Source organism: Balaenoptera borealis, assembly GCF_965194805.1.
Source record: "Balaenoptera borealis genome assembly, chromosome: 14".
Lineage (NCBI taxonomy): Eukaryota > Metazoa > Chordata > Mammalia > Artiodactyla > Balaenopteridae > Balaenoptera > Balaenoptera borealis.
In genome coordinates, this window is record NC_138875.1 from 59,184,813 (window position 1) to 59,204,942 (window position 20,130).

Here is a 20,130-nt window from a genome sequence, read left to right on the forward strand (position 1 = left end):
TAGGTTTTGGTGATCATGGTAGGAGTGGAATTAGAGTGTGTGCAGGCATTTTACAAATACCGTTCCATTCATCTTCACGAAGACTCCATGCAGAGGTGGTTATCCCCAGTTTACAGATATGGAAACTGAGGCACGAGGAGGCCAGGCATCTTCCCCAAGTTTGTACAACCGGTGCGTGGCAGGGTGAGGATGTGAACCAAACGTTGTTTGCCTGAGAGGCCTGGGCACTCCCTCCCACACAGTGCTGAGTGAGCGGCACAGTTTGTTACCTGTCTGTGTTTTTCAGTCTGGAGGTCGTAGAAGAATTCTGAGGTTTTGCTGGAAGTAGTTGCAGGACTTTGAACAACGCAGGCAGGCCTCTTCTCCTCGTTGCTGGGGCTCCCAGGTTCTCTACTCTGACCATTTTTATGTCCTTTCTGACTGACTCTTGAAGGAAGAGATAGTATCTATCCCTCTTCCCCAGTAATATGTAAATTTTGTTGCTTGTATGTGTGCGAGCGTGTTTGTGTGTGTGTGTGTGTGTGTGTGTGTGTGTGTTTAGGGGGCGCTGTTGTGAGAGAAGAAGGGAAAGGAATCACATTACTTCTTACGAATTGCAAACATTTAAGAAGGAATGTATTACAAAGAATTACTGTATGTTCTCAAGCCCTAAGAGGACTCACTGAGCATTTTCAGTAGTAATCTGTTTACAATTCTGTTTACTGAAGATTTGGCTTTTTGGTGCTTACTTGAGCCCTTTGGATTTGTAAAGGGATTCATTTGTCAAAGTCCAGCTCAAATTCCTCACCCCACTTCTCCTTAAAGCACTGTTGTCTCACCACTCCCCTCACATGGACATTTCCAAATTTCTAAAGACTAGGCTATCAATATCTTTCCTTTAATATTTCTATACTCTCAAACTCAACAAGGCAGGTGTTCTTTTTAGAAGTATTATCTTGTCTCTTTGGCTACCCTGTAGGCCTCCATTGGATACTGATTGCTTCTTTTACCTCAGGAACATTCCTCCTCCCCCATCGCTCATACGGAGCTGGCCTTTGGTATTAGTTGATGCATTGGTTATATCATCCTCCCATTGGTTCTGTTTTTGTATCATGCATCTACACAGATTGTTCTCCCCAGACAGTTCCTGGAATGTCTGAAGACAGTGATCATGCGTCCTTGGAGCCTTCTGAATTTCTCCAGTGCTTCCAGCATTTCCACATGTAATGCAGCTTCTTGACAGTCTCTCTTCATCCATCCTGCTCTGAATTCATTCCTGGGCATCAACATCCTTCTCCAATGTGGTGCCCAGAGCAGAATTCCAGTTCTGCTGCATCTAGGATAATCATCTCCCCTTTTTGTATGAGAATACTTCTATACTTCCATGCCACTTAAGATCCAATTACGTAGTTTTCTTGGCATCCATGTAATGCTGTTGGCTTGTACTGACCTTGCATTTGGCCAGAATCTCTTATTTTTTCACATGAACTGTACTCGTGCCAGGAAGCAATCACCCTAAACATGTGCAGCTGAAGTTTCAGAGCTTCATTCTCATTCCTATTAAGTTTCGTCTTGTTAGCATCAGTCCATCACTCCTCCCAATGGAGAATTTCTTGATTTTTGGATTCTTATCCAAAATAGCCTATTAGAGAAGTAAGGAAAATGATCTTCTGAGAAAAAAATTTCTCAGCTTTTAAAGAATTCTAATAAATCTTCCCAAAGAATGTCTCTACTCATGTTGCCTTGTTGAGGAAAACTTGAGAGGATTTTCATAGCCTAGTGGTTAAAGCCCCAAAGCGTCTTTCTGTGGTATCTGAAGGGTCTTTCCAGCTATGCTTTCTGTTGCACCATTAGCCAAACTGGCCTCCTTGTCCATCCCCCACCCCGTTCCCTGCACCTCCCTGGCTGCGTGACTTTGTTCACTCAGGGCCTAGAATGGACGTCTCCACCATCTCTGCCAGTCAGAATCCTGCACATCCTCTCCTTGAGGTCTTTCCTGAACTTTAATAGGAAGTAATTTCTCCTTCCTTTGAGTTCCCGAAACGTTGTCTAAGCTCTTATTGAATCCCACTTTCTGTAAGCAGTATGGCGTGGTGGTGGAGAGCAGAGGCTCTGGGAGTAGACGGTCTGTGTGCTGTCCAGGCTGAACGCGTTAGTAATGGTATAATCACAGGCATGTGAATTTTTCTCCCTAAACCTTGGTTGTCACATCTGTGAAATGAAGGCAGTAGTACCTACCTTATAGGGCCATCATGAGGACTGAAATCGTTAGTACAGTTTAAAGCACTTAGAATGGTGTCTGGCCACAATAACTGCTAATAATTGTTACCTAGCTGTATAGATACTCAGTGAATGCGAATTTTACTGAAGAAGCTCAGAATAACTTATGGACATGATTTTTAAAAAATTTTCAAAACATGGATGTCAGAGGAAATAGTTATGAATTTATGGGGACAGAATATTGTCAAGGAACAACATTTTCCCAAAGAGGCATTGTGAGATGGTCTCCAACTAGAGGCAGACTCAGATTTTTTCCCACTTGCGGTCAAATATTAGCCAACATTTTTATAAGCACCGTGCATGTTTACTGGTATCAAGTAGTGCAGGTAACCTGGGGAAATATAGCTTCCATGTTATGAACTGTTTATCAACATAGTAATTAAAATACTTAATTACTCAAAGCCTAATTGTAATGTGTGTGCCGTGGGCTCATGCCAATTTGCATTTTGCTCTATATAGTGTGACAAAAGACACTGTAAAACATTCTTTTCCTTTATTCCCTTGGAAAAAAAAATCACGGTTGAGCAACCTCAGAAACTCATGCATTTATTGATAACTTTTGGTATCGTGCGGAGCAGCAATCTTTAGCCTGATAACTCACTCTGACCTCGGTATTTATTGAAGGACTACCAAGAATCTTGTTTTGGGCTAGGTGGTGTTGAGATGCTAAGAATTATAAGATGAACTTTCTGTACTCAGGTTTATTTGGAGATATAACACATAGTAAATAAAATAATAATATACAGCATATTCTATGGAAGTTCTATACTCAGTGAATTACTAAGTCAGTGGTGTAGAAAAGTATTCTAAGAGTCTCGACAGGATGGTTCTTAATTGCTGCAAATCTGTTTCAATTTTTTCCCCAAACTATCACTTCAAGACTCTTTATAGACTAAAGAATACAAGCCTTGAGTGCATCATCAACCAACTAACAATAATATATTTTTCAAAGTGTTTCTTCTTTGAAAATTTGCTGTGCGTTCAGTAGTAGATGTGGATGAGGAGGAGGACTGTAACAGCACATTTTCTTAATTAATTCTGATGATAACCATATGATGTTATCCCATTTTTTGAGGTGAGGGAAAATTGGGTCTCAGAATGGATGCATAGGTTATTACATGAGTAAGAGGTAAATCTGTGATTCAGTTCACATCAGTCCAAATGAAAAACCCTCTTTCTTAACCACTGTATTATCTTTTTTTTTTCAAACTTTTGTTTTTTTTTAATTTATTTATTTTTGGCTGTGTTGGGTCTTCGTTTCTGTGCGAGGGCTTTCTCTAGTTGCTGCGAGCGGGGGCCACTCTTCATCGTGGTGCACGGGCCTCTCACTATCGCGGCCTCTCTTGTTGCGGAGCACAGGCTCCAGACGCGCAGGCTCAGTAATTGTGGCTCACGGGCCCAACTGCTCCGCGGCATGTGGGATCTTCCCAGACCAGGGCTCAAACCCGTGTCCCCTGCATTGGCAGGCAGATTCTCAACCACTGCGCCACCAGGGAAGCCCTCGTCAACTGATTTTTAACAAGAGAATGGCATTATGTAATTTTTGTTTTAACAACTTAACTCTTGCAAGTGTATATAAAGGGTATTAAAATGGGAGGAGACAAGATATTGGGAGACAAGTTAGGTGGTGCAGTAGTCTAGATATATCATATAAGTTTGTACACTGGATATGCATCAAAATCGAAAAAGGTGGGTTGAGAGGTGTGTCTGAAGTAGACCCGCCCGGATTTGTGGACCTGTCCAATATGGAGGGCAAAGAAGGGGAATACAAAATGGCAGGGTGTGTAGCGATGCCATTCCTGAGGTTGGGAAAAAGGAGTTATTACAGTTGGGAGGAGGCTGAGTTTGGGACATGAGTTTCAGGTGAAGGAGACGTACTGAAGACAGTTTGACATCCTGAAAGGTCAGAGCTCAAGAGCCATCAGGCCAAAGATGAGTGAATCCTCAGCCTGTAAGTATAGCCATGGCAATGGATAAGGTCACAGGGAGGGGCTGGGGATGCTGCAAGTAGAGAGATACTGAAAAAGGATGAAGGACACAACCCAGGAAAGACAGCAATATTGAAGGTATGACCATCCTCAGCAGTGTGCCAATCTGATGGCTGCACTAAGGACTCAGATTAGATGTAGGTATTTCCCAAGCCTCGGTCAACATGATTACAAGCATCCTTCCTTAGACAGTGGCTAAGCCATTGGCCGTTGATTCATACTAGTATCGCTCTCAGAGAATTGACTCTAAACCTGGGAAATAGTTTGCTCTCTGTAAATTGACTAAGGATTGGTATAGTCTGGAGATATGTATAACTCACTCATAAATTGGTTGTTAGATGTCCCAAATTTTCTTTAGGACTTTTAAAAATAAAGTTTGCATGTTCTAGTTTTAAAATAAATTAGTACAGTGATGGAATCCACATGAAGTGAGTGACGATCCCTTAATGAGTTCCAGGTTTCTTGTGAAATGTCCTGGAAACTATACTAGCAGCTTCCAGGTCCTAAAAATGTGAGAATGCTTGATTCTAATGTGGTGTGCTCCTCCAGTAATGAGCAAAACTTCTCTAAAAATTGGTCATATCATCCACTCATAGACAGATATTTAGCAATAACCACTGCGCAAGAAGTAACAACACTGCAAGTAGCCTGTGGGAAAATACCCAAGGCACAGAGCAAAGCGTTCTGGCTGTGAGGTCCTACTGCTTGTGTCCGAACCTTAGACCCTCCCCTTACCAGCTAAGAGTCCTCAGGCCCGCAGCAAGCTCTCCTTAAACCTTTGTGAAGAAATTATAATAGTACCTGTAATATTTTTCATAGAATTGTTGAGGACGTTTGACAGGTATTTTACCCACTTTGGGCAGGAGAGTGCTGTATATAATTAGTGAGTATTAACCCACACCGACTAGAGTCAATTTCTATCTTTTATTCTGTTTTAATACGTTTGTGACTGTTGTACTATCTGGGACCTTTTTATCTGACTTTCCTGAACGTAATCCAGCTTCTAGCTAGATGGGACTGTGAGTGACAGATTCTCTGCTATAAGGGGACATGGGACTGTCGCAGCAGTTCATTCTGATGGGTTTGGAAGACTACTTTTTCAGGGTATCCCTCCCTTCCTCTTACAGAATGACCCCTTCACAGCCATAAGCAGAGCGCTGGCCTAGCTCTGCAGCATAAGCAGGGCTCAGAACACCTGAGGCGATCCACTGAAGCTCTGGTATGTTTGTTTCCTTTCTTCTCCAGTCCAGGCCTCAAAGAATGCTTGCCTGAGTGTTAACAGTAGACGTTTTCCTTTAACGTCCATGACAGAGAATCATGCAGACATAAGGGTCCAGCCTTTTAGTAGGCCGTTATAAAAATCAAATTTAGTTTGGATCCAGGTATTATTGAAGGGTGCACTGTGTACTGCATATAAAAACGATCATACATCGTGTTATCTGGGAAATTCACCCAAACTGCAGTATTCAGATAGACATCGAAGCTCTGCAAAGTAAGCAGAAGTGTTCTCCTTGGGCTGCTGATCAGGGTTGCAGAATTTGCATGATGGAAAATGAATAATAGTGCTGGCAAACTAGACATTTTCAGGAATCGAAGACATTTATCACATTTCCTTGGATAGAACAAGATTGCAAGAACCTGTACCATTGCATTGAGTTGGTTTTCACAAACTGAATATCAATAATGTGTTTATATTCTGAGCTCTCCATGCTGTTCTTATCAGAATTCCACAAAGTTTCAGCATATGACTCCCAGGGTACACGTATGCCATGATCCCCAAACAGCTATTTTATGACCGAGGTCTGCCCTGCTTCCAGGGCAAAGGTCACATTCAGTTGCTCGCCAGTCCTTGTGGAGAGGAGAAATGTTTTTCTGCTCTCGTATAGCACTGTAACCATCATCCTCTTTATCAGGAAAGATGTTTAGTTAATGATGAAAATCCATTTGTCAAGACTCGAGCAGGCCTCTGACGTTTCTTTATTGCTTCACAATTACTCTGGCCAATGTGTGTCTTTCTAACAACCCTCTGGCAGAAATGCAACCATCCCACTACAAAAGTAAATATAAGAGAACCCAAAATGTCACTGTCAGGGAACTCCAGAGCCCCTAGCTTACGTAAAAGAGATCCTTAGGAACTGGGATAGTTTGGGAAACCGCAGGGGGAATACGAGGCTGCATAAGACGTTGGGAAGGAGAGGCAGGCAGAAGAGTCGGACCCTGCCTGTGATCAGGGGAGCTGGCAGCCGCGAGACGTGTGTTAGCGGGACTTGGCTGTGCATGTCACCTCGCAGGCAGGACCAGGTACCTGGAGAGACAGGTGCTTCCAGGCAGGGCTGCCACTTACAGAGCACGGACTGGACCTATGAGACCATCCCAGCTCTAAATCAGAGTTCGGGTGAGATTAAGGTGAAGGCCAGATGGCCAACAAGAATCTGCTTCTCCATTGTTGGCACAAGTGAGACTGTGGGGCTGCTTTTTCTGGATAGAAGTTGACCTTGACTGAATATTCATATATAACATTTAAGCAGTGAGGCTGAGAAAAATCAGTCACTTGTGATGCACGTGAATTTCACAGTCACAGAATATAGTTTTCTTTATTTTGGCAACAAAATTTGTACTCTAACTCTAATCACCTATTTTTGACAGATAGCAGGAAAAATTAATCTAGTCACAGCCACAGCCAGTCAACCACATCCAATTTTTTTTTTTTTTTTTTTTTATAAATTTATTTATTTATTTATTTATTTTTGGCTGTGTTGGGTCTTCGTTTCTGTGCGAGGGCTTTCTCCAGTTGCGGCGAGCGGGGGCCACTCTTCATCACGGTGCGCGGGCCTCTCACTGTCGCGGCCTCTCTTGTTGCGGAGCACAGGCTCCAGACGCGCAGGCTCAGTAGCTGTGGCTCACGGGCCCAGCCGCTCCGCGGCATGTGGGATCTTCCCGGACCAGGGCTCGAACCCGTGTCCCCTGCATCGGCAGGCAGACTCTCAACCACTGCGCCACCAGGGAAGCCCCCACATCCAATTTTGGAGTAAGTTGCTTCCAGTTAAGATTCAGGAATATTCAGGATCTTTCCCCTCCATCCTCCTCGTTCCCCTCCCTACTGGTGCTATAAGGAGTGCCTCTATAGAGGCCGTCAGGGACTTGGGTTCTGGACTCAGCCTCCCCTCCCCTGACTTCTTGGAGCCCAGAGCTGACCCCCTGACCCCAGTGGAGTTGGGGGCAGTGCTCCTGGGATGCAGACGTGGATCCGTGGGCACAGGTGTGGCTCCCACCTGGCTACCTGCTAGGCAGCCCCTGCTATCAGGACTCTTACCTCAAGCCAGGAGTGTCTGTTAGACATAGAATCAATCAATCTCCTTCTCTTTCTGTCTCTCAGCTAAAATCAGCACCCATAGGCAAGGCCGGGAACTCCTGACCCCATCTGCCTTAGCCCACCAGGATCCTCTGTCCCGATTCTTCTTGCCCTTGTCCCAAGGGATGTCTCTGCCACTGCCTCCCTTAATGGTTAAAGAAGGGAAGCAGGAAGTAGGTGTCCTCCCAGAGCCTCCCCAAATTTGGAGAGAAAACTGTGATGACCCCCAACTCCCACCTGATGCATCGGGGCTTTATTCTGGGGAAGGGACACTGAATGCACAGCCTCTAATTGCTTATAATGCTCTTTTTCCTCTCTAAATTTTCCCTTCTTCCCAGTTTGGAGTGGGGTGGTTTAAAAAATAAAGAAAAAAAACAAAACAAAACAACAACAACAAACAAAAAACTTCTCCTGCCAGTTCATATCTCTTTTCAAAATTATTTTTGTCTCTCATTTGAACTAGAGCCAAGAACTTGGAATCTTTGTTTACTGTGTTTTCTTTCTTTTTCCTCCTGACAATTACCCCGGGGGCAAGTGGTGAACTAGCCGCCCCCCCCCCCCCCCCCCCCCCGCCCCAAATCTCTTGGAATATGGGTTTAGGGAAGGGGGCGGAGGTGGTGAAGAAGGAACACATCAGTCAGAAGTATATCATATCATCGGGCTTTCCTGGTGGCGCAGTGGTTAAGAATCCGCCTGCCAATGCAGGGGACTGTACAGGTTCGAGCCCTGGTCCGGGAGGATCCCACATGCTGCGGAGCAACTAAGTCTGTGTGCCACAACTACTGAGCCTGTGCTCTAGAGCCTGCGAGCCGCAACTACTGAAGCCTGTGCGCCTAGAGCCCGCGTTCCGCAACTAGAGAAGCCACTGCAGTGAGAAGCCCGTGCACCGCAACTGGAGAAAGCCCGCGCACAGCAATGAAGACCCAACGCAGCCAAAAATAATACATAAATTAAAAATTTTAAAAAAGTATATCATATCATCCTGGCAAAAGGCAACCAAATCTCACTCATCAGTCAAGGTCCAGACTGCGTTCTCACTTCACTGGGAGTCCAGCCATTTCTGGCTGCCCTGCAGACCTGGGGAGGACTGCTGTGCTTAGCACTGCCCAGGAGCACGGCACATCCCTCAGGCGTGAAGAGGGGACACTGTCCTTCAGGGTGAAACATGCTGGTTTTTAGCATGTTGAAAATCTACATATGAGGATGTTGCTTTTCCCATTTTTTTTAGTGTTTTCCTAAGAGCCTTGATTAGAGCTCTAATGAGGAACCGTGTGTGTGTCTCTCTGTGTGTGAGAATACTTGTACATATACATACACATATAATTTTAATCATATGTCTCTAACAGACTTCTGGTTGGAGTTTCTTAGGAGCTAGCATTTATGATGCTTACTCTTTCTAACTTTCCTTGGGTCTGCTTTCTTCTCCAAATCTTGGAATTCAACCAATGATATTGCATCTAAATTTTAAAAAGGAGTTGGAAATTTTTAGGGAAAGTGCCTCTGAGAGCAAAGCGAAGGCTCTCCGCTTGCCTGCCCCCAGCGCCAACCTGCTGGTCCTGTTTCTCTAAGAGATCCTGGGGCCACTCTATTCTTCACTTCCTGGGCTGGTCTTTTAATGGCTTCCCAGCACTTCCTTTCTGCCCTTGCCTCAGGCAGTCAGCTTGTTTTTCTTTTATCTCTAAAGCTGCCCTTACTTAACAAGCCCCTTGAGAGTCTTCTCCTCCTAAAGATTGCCTACGGAATCAACACAGACTGGTGCAGTCTTTTTTCCTGTAGCTCCCTTAGACAAGTCCAGACTCTTTTGTGTTTTAAGAGTATTTACTTTTAACCACAGGAAATAGTAAATTGCTAAATTGGTTGAAGTTCCTATGCTGGCTAACTCCCTGTGCTGTCCAATCCACTCTCTTTTCTGTGCTCCGGGTTGCTCTAGGGGGCTCATCAACAAGGCCTCCTTGTCCCCTAGGTCCCAATTGCATCTGGCCAATGGGAGGCATGGGAGGGGATCGGAACCTGTGAAGGGAGGGAGACGTATATTTTTTCTCCCTCTCCCTGCCTAGGAAGCGCCTTTGCTCCTCTATCCAAGATACCCAAGAACACTGCTCTTTTCATGACCCTGTCCTACGGTTCCTGTTCCAGCTTCAAAGTTCTTTGGTTCTGGTAACCTCTCCCTCCCTTTGCACCTTTTGGTCTGGGGCTAGTGATGGCTCATCCTCTCAGTTGCAAGTCTTAAGGTCCTTAATTTTCTCTTGCTGGTGTCCCCTAATGCTACTCACATCTTAGTCAAGGCTCCCCAATTAAGCTGTTTGCGTTTGCTCTCTACTAATTCCCAGGACCCCAACTGAACCCATGAGTTACAGACACTTAGAGCGCAGGTCCTGAGGCTGCCTTGTTACTTGAGGTGTGTCTAAACTGAACCAGCAGCATTTGGAACCCTTGGGAGCCTTGTTAGAAAATCAGACTCTAGGGTTCTGACTCAGACTTCCTGAGTCAGAAGCTTCATTTTAACAAGATTCCTAGGTGATTTATATGCACCTTAGGGATTGGGAAGCCTTGCTGTAAAGGTAAGCTTCCTTCTCAGGAAGTAAGTGGCCAGGAGCCCTGCTGGGTTGAAGCTTGCTACTCTGAATGTCATCTCCTTCGTTTCCTGGGACGGCCTACAACTCCTCTGGCTCCTCCTGCCCTGCTTCCGATGTTCCCACTACCCCCCATCCTAGAGCAAAGCTCACATCCCTCTTACCCTCTTCTTATTTTCTTATGTAATGGGTATTGGACACATTCTCAGCTCCAGGTACCGTCTAGGTGTTAGGAATACAAAGAAGAATAAGGTGACAGACACATCCTTGCTCTGAACTGGATTTAGTGAAAGAATGAAGACTTGTTCATAGTCAGTGTGAAGACAACAAGAGTACATGCTATAACAGAGACAGGAACAAAATGAGGTGGAAACAAAGGCCAAAGTATCAAAATTCAAGTTACTTTACTTGATGAATGTGAGGAAGTCCCTCTGTAAAATCCTATGAACAGCCTTGTGTTTTCTAATTTTAGTCACATTTGAAAGTCTTGAGTAAAGATACCTGATTGTAATCCCCTGTCCTCAAACTTCATCCTAATGTCACACTTGACAAATAGCAGCATCTCTCCCAGGACCAGCCAGCAATCTGCAGAGTCAGAGTTGTTTGTATTGAGGCAGCTGCTGAGCAGCAAATGCTGATGGGCACCCAGAGCTCTAAAGACATTAAGGAGCTGATTTTTTTCTGAAAGGAAATTCATGGAGGAAAAACCAACTGATTACTTCATAAGCTGCCTTTGGAATTAATTTCAGTGCTTGTTAAAGAATCTAAGTCTCCTTTTCATAAGGTTCTCATAGGAGTTCCTAATTAGGCCCCCGTCTTCTGTCACCTGTAAGCAACTCTCCCATTCAAGACTCTGCATAATTCATGTACACAAAATAACACAGATTCCAAATTACCCAAGCAGAATGGGGGGGGACAATTTTTATACCATTATGAATTTTTAAAAGAGAAATATTGGCTTAGGGCTATGAATATTGATTTAACCGTTCATTCATTTGTTCATTCAAGAGAACCAGGTGCGTCACTCAAAACATACACATTACCTGCCGTTTTGCTACCTCTTCCTGGCGCTAGAAGTGAGTGATAGAGGAAAGATATCTTCTCCATTCCGGATTCTTGAGCCTCAACTCCCCCTCCTCTGGCCCCAGACCAGCAGGTACTGCTCCCTTCTCTCTGCTTCCCCGGCTTGTAAGCAGCTGGAACTTGGATTAACTTCTGTCAGTATTTAACAGGAGTTGATGCCGTGACTGTGACTCTGTTATTCTCACACACCTCCCACCCCCGGTATGTCATAGTCCTTATGTATCAGAATGAGCCAACCAGCAGGTTCTAAGAATTCTCCCAAAGTGGGCGGAGTTGAGAAACTGGGAAAGGAGCATTATTGTGTCTGATGTGGAAATGAGCTTCTGTGTCTGTACGAGCACTAAATAGACTGAGCACTAAATAGACTGCGCTGGGACCCTGCAGGCTTTGCTTAGCTTTCCAGCTGCTCACACCACCCAGTAGTGGGTTATGAAGCCAGTTTGGTAGGTCACTATCAGCATGTGAAAGAATGGAATAGAAAATACATCAGAGCATGTCACACATAATGAGACTTTCATGAAATTTGTTTTTGTTGCATATGTGATTTATGTGTGTGTTGGGTGGGGATATAAATTATATTTCTTGATATGAGTGGAAGTTAAAAAATTTTTGAAAAACACTCCACTAAGAGATAGTGTTTGAAATAAGGAGAAGTTTTAAGAGGGGGGCAGAATTGAGAATAAGGTGCTTATCTTTAAATGGAGAGAAAAGTCAGTTAAACAAAAGAGCGTTTTGAGATCAAGTGAACAAGATAACGATTTCTAGCATTGTAATTTATGCCAGTTAAACTGCATTATGAAGTCACTATTGGTCACATACTTATGCATTACAAATTTCCTGTTTTTTTTTTTTTTTAAATCATTTCATTTTCTTTCCCCTCCTTTCTTCAGTTTTTAGTAAATAAATTTTGAAAAACTATCCTGTCATAGATTCTTAAAGAAAAATTTCAGGGAATTTTTCTAACCATGCCAGAGTGTAATAAGGGGTAAGTATACCCAAGTCAGGAAGAATTGGTGACAACGAGGGTAAAGATATGAGAACCCAAAGGAGGAAAGCAACCCTCAGGAAGGAGAGTTGGAATGAGCTTACCTCTCCAGTCTCCTTTCCCAACTCCGGGTCCCAACTGCTGTCCCACTGCGACCCTCCCTCCACAAGCTGGCAGAGCTTCCGTGTCCATACGAGCTCAGTTTCTTACCATAAAATTTTTTATTCCCCAGTTTCTTTTCCTTTGGCCTAAAAATATCAAAATATGGTATTGGAGTATGGTATTCCAATATGATCATTTATGCAGATTTGAATTTTATATTGAAAATGTATTTTGAGAATAGAAAAAAAATCAACTAAAGTAAAAATCGGCGCCCCTTGAGTGAAGAAGTTTACTTAAACTACATTGTTGTTATTTACCTTTCTTTGATACTGAGTATATCATTTGCTGTCACTTTTTGGGAACAAAGTTAACAATGAAAATAATCATGAAGTATTAATTTCCTTCTTGGGAGATGATCTGCAGTTGGGGAAAACTGTTTTCATGTAGATGAGTGATTCTCAACAGTGGGAGCTTTTAAAAAATACTGACATCTGGGCCCCGGCACTTAGATTCTGATTCAGTTGATGTGGAATGTGGCCCAGGCTTTAAGATTTTAAAAGTTAGGATGTGCAGACAAAGTGATGGTACCTTGAGTATTAATCCGGTGTCTCGGCTTCCCATAGGTGTTCCCATGGTGGCTTTATTTTACTGCTCAAAAACACAGTTTTAACCAAAGTGTTAAAGACTTCTCTATTATAAATACATAGGCACAAGGTATTGTTTTAATGTAAAAGCTTAATTCATCTTTTCTAACAATCTCCACCAGTTATCAATTACTGATTAATCCAGCTGCCATTTCCTCCTAACTAACTTGACTTAACTTAGTGTTCTTCTTTCGGCACATTCTGTTTACTTCTGCCTTTTGTCTTGTCAGAAACTCGGCTTCAGCTCCTCCAAGCCATCTGGGTATGTGAGGCGCTTGAAGATTTTCTTCCTGCAGCTTTTGGCTGCATACATTAATTTGGTCATTCATCAAATGCTTTCTGAGTGCAGACCTTGTATCAGGGCTCAGAATACAAAGGTGACTAAGACACAGTATTTTCCCAGGAAGAGGAACTCCTGTGGCCATTTCTCTCTCATACCAAGAGATAAGTGCTAACAGAGAGTATCCACAACAATATTTGGGAGGAGAGTGTGAGAGGCTCTATCTCTGCCAGCAAAAGCTTCAGGCTATAATGGCATTTGAATAGAGTCTTAAAGGACGAATGTGTTATTTGACCTGGCAGCAAAAGAGAAAAAGGACATTTTTGTCGAAGAAAACAGACTTGCAAAAAAATGCCACAGTCCATGGCTTGTTCAAGCAAAGGTGGAAGGTCTGTTTGTTGGTGAGGAATTGCAGGGGATGAGGCTGAAAAAAGAGACTTGGGAGACAGGTTCTCCCATCTTTTTATGACATGTGTATGTGTTTGCGCCTCGACCTTTGCACAGGTAGGGAGCCAGCAGAAAGGGAACTCCAGGGGCAAATCTACATTTTGAAAATATTCATCTCAAAGCAGTGTGGAAGATGGACAGAAGGGAAGAGATACAGGAAGCAAGGAAAGTGTATGCGAAGGCTGTTATAAGTGATGGAACTATGGTCCAGGCACTATCGACAAGACTTGAAAAGGACTTAAAATAATTACTTATAGGAAAAACATGCATGGTGGAAAATCACGAAGATAGCAGAAGAAAACATTAAGGGGAAAATACAGATCATCTATAATCCTTTCACCAGGGATAAACCACCATTAGTGATTCATTCCAGTCATTTTTCCCTGCATAATTTATATGGTTGAGATAATTTTAGATCCTGATTTTTCATAGAATACTATGAAAAACATTTCTTATTATAATAAAGACATTCCATTAGCATAATTTTAATGGCTACAAAATCACTTTTGTATGGATGCGTAATAAAAATACCAAACCATTCCTTTAGCTGTTTGTTTCCAAATTTTCATAAATAACCTTATATTTAACATCTTTGTGCATAAAGTTGTATAAAATTATAGTTTTACAGGCTATATAACTTAAGTAAAAATGAGTTAAACCACATGTAACATTAAGACTGTAATGCTACTTATTGTATTTCAGAAAACGTGCAAAAACTTGTGCTCCAGATTTTAGAAATATTCAAGATATAAAATAGTTTGTTTGGATTTGGTGAGCAATTACTTTCGGGAAGTCTAAAAGTGATGTATTATTCTAAAATGATTCCAGTTTTCTAATTTGGCAGACTTGGTAAATTATATCATCCTTAACCAAGAAAAACAGGAATACAGGAGGAGCAGACTTTGCACGGCAGATAATGCGTTCTGTTTTGGACTTGCTGCATTTGAGATACTGCACTGGTAGAAAATACAAGTGGTACACAGTGGGCAAGTGAAAATGTGGTGTGAAATTCAGCAAAAGAAGTGGGAAACTCAGGGTCTAGCCATTTGGCAAGTAAGTGTTAGTCAAAGCTGTCCAAGTAAGCAAGAGAGATAAATCAGTAAAAATAGAGGGATGGGAATGAAACTCCGGAACACTGCAGCTTTTAAGAGTTGGGTATAATAGGAGTCAGTAAAGTAGACTAAGGAAGGGGGGTTCAGGAAAACCAGGAGATAGCATTGTCCCAGAAGCCGGGAATGAGAGATTTTCCAGAAAAGAAAGAATGGCTACGGCCCTGACTTTCAACCATATCAGATACATTGTCCCATTTATCAATCCCAAGATGAAATTTACAGATAATATACTCTCCTTGTGCGCATAATTTAAAAAATCAACATAATGCCCCAACTGTAATATATAAAAAAAAGGAAAGTATATTTTATATAATAAGTGTTTCAATATGTAAACGTTGGGACACAGCTCAGGCAGACGACACTGTGAAGGAGTCAAATGGTCGCTCTGACGTGCAGAATCAGTGTGGCCGGAGACCCTGCATGTGGAGACTGGGCCGGATGAGCTTGTCCTGTGTTACTGCACAGGACCTGAGTTTCCAGAAGGGTGGATATTCGAACAAAACAAAGCACAGTTTTCCCTCAGCTTACACAGTAATTGTGTTCCTGGAAATTTCCGTACATAAAAAATCCTTTGTCTTAAGTCTAAAACTGAATCGGGCTCTAGGTTGCAATGATTACAAACAAGCCTTTCACCTGTGGTCAGTGTCCAGCAGGGTATTTGAAAGTCACGTGTGACACAGGACGATTCTTTCTCCGTGCAGGACTGTTCACTGCATCGTAGGACTCCTAGTATTCCTGGCCCTGCCGATTAAATACCAGAAGGCCCCTAGTTCTTTCGACAATCTAAAAGCTCTCCCACAGCATTCCAGAGCTGTCCCTATGGAGTGACGCAGTCCAAGAGAGAAGCATGGGTTCACAGTGTCAAATGCCCCTCCTTAGTCTTTAGATTTCTTTAGTTTTTAGAGTTCTGGCTAAGCAAGAAATGGAGGGGAAGTAACATGATGGTGCAGTAATTGTGACCTCTGTAGAATTCTGTGGTTCTCCCTCCGTAAACCAATTATAGAGTTTTTCCATTGTTTCTACATAAATTTTTCCAATCCCTTCCTTCCTCTCTCAGCTATAGGTTCTTAGGTTAATTCATTAGATATACAAATATTGCAGTTCCCATTAGCAATGGCTCTGATCAAGCAGTTTCCAGCCCACTTACAAACTAAACTTGTTCCTTAAATCTGCTTCCAGACCAATGCTTATAATTACCTGGTTCAAATTTGTATTTTAAACACTAAGCAGAACTTAATGAGGATCCTGAAAGAAACACCTCAGTTATTCTGGGTGATTTGTGTGGCCTTTATACTGATCATTTGGGTGTAAAAGCTTTCCTCATTTCTTCCCAAAAGAGTATTCTACTTTGTCCTGTGACCTTGGGCAAGTCACTTAACATCTGCAGGTTCCATTTCTTCGTAATTAGAATACCTATGAGACATGATAAATGTGAAACTCTAAAATGCTGTAAAGTATAAGGTCCATAATTGGTATGGACCATGGCTGCCTATAGAAGACCTTGGCATGTGAGAGTAGGTAAGGTGTTCTTATGCTTAAAATAAGGACAAATGAAGAAACTTGCTCCTTCAATATTTCTTTGAAGTATTGTTTTAAATATTCAGACCATGGATGCTCCTCTTACATATACCTCTATTTCACTGCATGTTCAGTTTTTCCTCTTCTTTCTATCTTTTCATGCCCAAAGGGGACTGGCAAACTTGGGGTGGGTAGAAACAGTATGGAAGAAAAGAATTAAATTTAGGGCTCTGGTGGCTATGTTCTGAGTGGCAGAGAATAAAGAATTACAGTCTATTTTTAGGGAACTGTTTAAACGTCTTTCCCTACTCTCCTTCCTTGTCCCACCTCAATTGCACATGAAGCCATGCTGTGAATTGTAAAACAGTGCATGTGTTTCTGGGCAGTGATATTGAAAAGATGGTAAGTTACCCTCTGTTTGCTTTCATCAGGAGAGGTTGTAAACTGGCTTCCAGTTTGTTCAGGGAGATCCACGAAGGTTACGAGTAATCAAGAAGGGCATCAGAAAATATAATTCACAATACGAATGCAAAATTTGACACCCAAACGCATTCATCGGTATGAGATTATCCTGGATTACTTGCCCAAGGCTCTATTAGATCATTCCTACAATGGGTATAAAGGGGAGAGAGGGGTTATACATTGTAAGTTCTGTACAATGATGAAATTAGTTATATTCTTTATTCATTTTCAGTTAAGAAAAATAAAAATATTAAATAACAAATACTGATCAGCTGTTTTCTTACTTCAGTATTTCTCTTTAAGAGAATGTGTATGCTGTGCAATCCTAGGCTTAAGGTGCTGTAAAATAGATACACAGAAAACGGATCGTGCTTCTGATAGCGGCCGGGTTGGTTCCGTATTTTCTGTGGTATATCTCACTGCACATGATGAATACTCCTCTCCCAACTCCTTGGAACCTCCCCACAAACTAACTTTCATAATAGACTAGCAAGTTTTGTCAGAAGCCATCTTTTTTCCTTCATAACGTGGTAAGTAAACTGCAATGGTTTTTGCTTGATGTTTTTGCCTGACTTCAAACACTAGAAAAATTGTCACTTTTAAAAACTGGCTCATTGGCCTTCGGCACGTAATAGGAAAATGAGGCCATGGTCCTGTGAATTGCAGAAGGGTCTTGGAACCAACCATTCCTTCCAGGAGGAGCTTGATCCTCCAGTGGTCAGTGACATCGTGTTGCTGTTCTGTCTGTCAGAGGTCATACCTTCGCGCCGATAGATTTTGTTCTGGAGTCATTGTCTTCCTTAACTTGTGATATTAAAAATTCACAGTTTTCAGTTTTCTCGTACATTCTTTAGAGTCACGTTAAGGGCCTAAAGTCTTTGTTTCCAGATCTTGCTCTTTGTTCATTCAACAGAATAATTCAAGCCTCTGAATTCTCATATCACGTGACCAATTGAATTTTTCAGTTATGGTTTTTCCTAGATGTATCAGGGAAGATTAAACAGGTTTAAACAGGCTTTCTGGAGAAATCAACTGAAGCATTGAAATTTTATTTTCTCAGATTGCCATTAGAGTATTTTTCTGCACATTTGGATTATTAAAAACTAACTTTCTAAATCCAGGAATGGAATTTAGAGCACTTTTCTCTCTAGATAAGTGGACCTTTATACAAAGATTCCGACTCAGAGTATGAAAAGAGCACAGGCGAGGTTTAGTTGAGCCTCCCATTCTTCCTGAGGTCCAGGGAGGAGAGTCATGGGTTAAGAGTTTGTCAGTGTGCCTGGAGGACGCAGCCTGTGCTCCTGGGGAAGAAGTGGGGCGGGTGTGCTAAGCGCCATGGCTCCTCAGGAAACCGTCTGCACTCTTAATCTGGAGGCGGGGACGGATGTCTCTAGACCTGTCCGAGGTGGCACACAGCAGCAGCCTGCACCAGCAAAAGCACATTTTCTTTTGCTCTGGGCCAGGGGTCAGCACACTTCCTGTAAAGAGTCAGATGTAAATATTTTCAGCTTTGTGGTCCATAGCACCTCTGTGGCAACTATTCAACTCTGCCACTGCAGCACGAATGCAGCCAAGGACTACTTCGACAGTGGGAGAGGCTGGATGTCAGTAAAGCTATCTTTTGTCCACGTGTGGTTTACTGAGCCTCCTTCTCGTTGGGTGACCGGGGTGTAGTCCGACCTTTAAGGTGAGAGGAGACATTTAGGGGTCTGGTTCCCATCCACATAAAGGGTGACCAGACATTTAGAGGTTGGGCCTCCCACAGCACTTGTGGTACCCAGGCCACTGCTTGGAGCATCCCAAGGAAATTTTTAAACCATAGCCAAGTAACTTTTTTTTTTTTAATTAATTAATTAATTTATTTATTTATGCCTGTGTTGGGTCTTCGTTTCTGTGCGAGGGCTTTCTCTAGTTGCGGCAAGTGGGGGCCACTCTTCATCGTGGTGCACGGGCCTCTCATTATCGCGGCCTCTCTTGTTGCGGAGCACAGGCTCCAGACGCGCAGGCTCAGTAATTGTGGCTCATGGGCCTAGTTGCTCCGCGGCATGTGGGATCTTCCCAGACCAAGGCTCGAACCCGTGTCCTCTGCATTGGCAGGCGGATTCTCAACCACTGCGCCACCAGGGAAGCTCCCAAGTAACATTTATACCCTTACATTTTCATGTGTAACACTGGAGTCTAAATTCAAACTATAACGTGTGGCACAAGGCAGACTGTCATATCTAAGGCCTGCAGGCTTTTCCTGTGTTTGGGGACAGTCTGGTAAATGGATGGATAGGAGTGCTTAACAAAATGTACGGAACATGTGAGGGTGAGATTCCAAGTATTTATTAACTCTCAAGCCCAGGTACCAAGAGCAGCGTGCCCTAGTGGTAGCCAGCAAGGATCTACTGGCAAGAACTAACTGGAAGGAAGTTCTCAATAAATAGAAACAGTCTGCACACGTGCATGTGCACACACCCGTGCACATATCTACGTACACATAGAGACACACACACATACTTTATCCATTACAGCTCTTCATCGCCCTTCCCTCTGTACCTGACGGAGAAAAACAGGATTTTGCTAAGCTTGAACCCTGCCTTCCTGCCTCCTTGGCAGGCTTGCTCAGTCCCCTTGGGCCCCTCCCTTACAGATCAATCTCTCCTTTTCTTTCTTTGTTTCTTTTTTTTCTTTAATTGAAGTATAGTTGGTTTACAATGTGTTAGTTTCTGGTGTACAGCAAAGTGATTCAGTTATACATATGTATGTATATACATATTCTTTTCCATTATGGTTTATTACAGGATATTGAATATAGTTCCCTGTGCTATACCTAGGACCTTGTTATTTATCTATTTTACATTTAGTAGTTTGTGTCTGCTAATCTCAAACTCCCAATTTATCCCCTCCTCACCCCCTTTCCCCTTCAGTAACCGTAAGTTTGTTTTCCATGTCAGTGAGTCTGTTTTGTAAGTTCATTTGTGTCATATTTTAGATTCCACATATAAGTGATATCATATGATATTTGTCTTTCTCCGTCTGACTTACTTCACTTAGTATGACAGTTTCTAGATCATCCATGTTGCTGAAAATGACATTATTTCATTCTTTTTTTATGGCTAAATCTCTCCTTTTCTAAAAGTTCCTGCCTTTAAAGATGCTCAGATCATCTTCATTCTAAATCAATAACCACTTATTTGAATACAACATTTTCTATCCGACATGTTAGTCATTTTCTTCAGAAAAGTTAGGTGGTCACACAGGCTAAGAAATCCAGTAGCAACCAATTCACTGCCCTCTTTTTAATCTGTCTCTTTTTCCCCTCTGAATTCTATGAAATTCA

General features: G+C 42.6%; 1 protein-coding gene across 14 annotated transcripts in view; it reads left to right on the forward strand.

Annotated features, from left to right (window-relative positions):
- ARHGAP28 (Rho GTPase activating protein 28) overlaps positions 1 to 20,130 on the forward strand; it is a 162,624-nt gene that overhangs the window by 53,246 nt on the left and 89,248 nt on the right. The window contains exon 2 of one of the 14 annotated variants that reach the window (XM_082353552.1): positions 5,375 to 5,466. The exons of 12 other annotated variants lie outside the window; for them this stretch is intronic. The gene's annotated coding sequence lies outside the window, so the exon portion shown is untranslated. Of the gene's footprint in view, positions 1 to 5,374; positions 5,467 to 8,516; positions 11,329 to 20,130 lie in introns of those variants that run through there. One more of the 14 variants, XM_082353554.1, reaches the window with a different exon arrangement.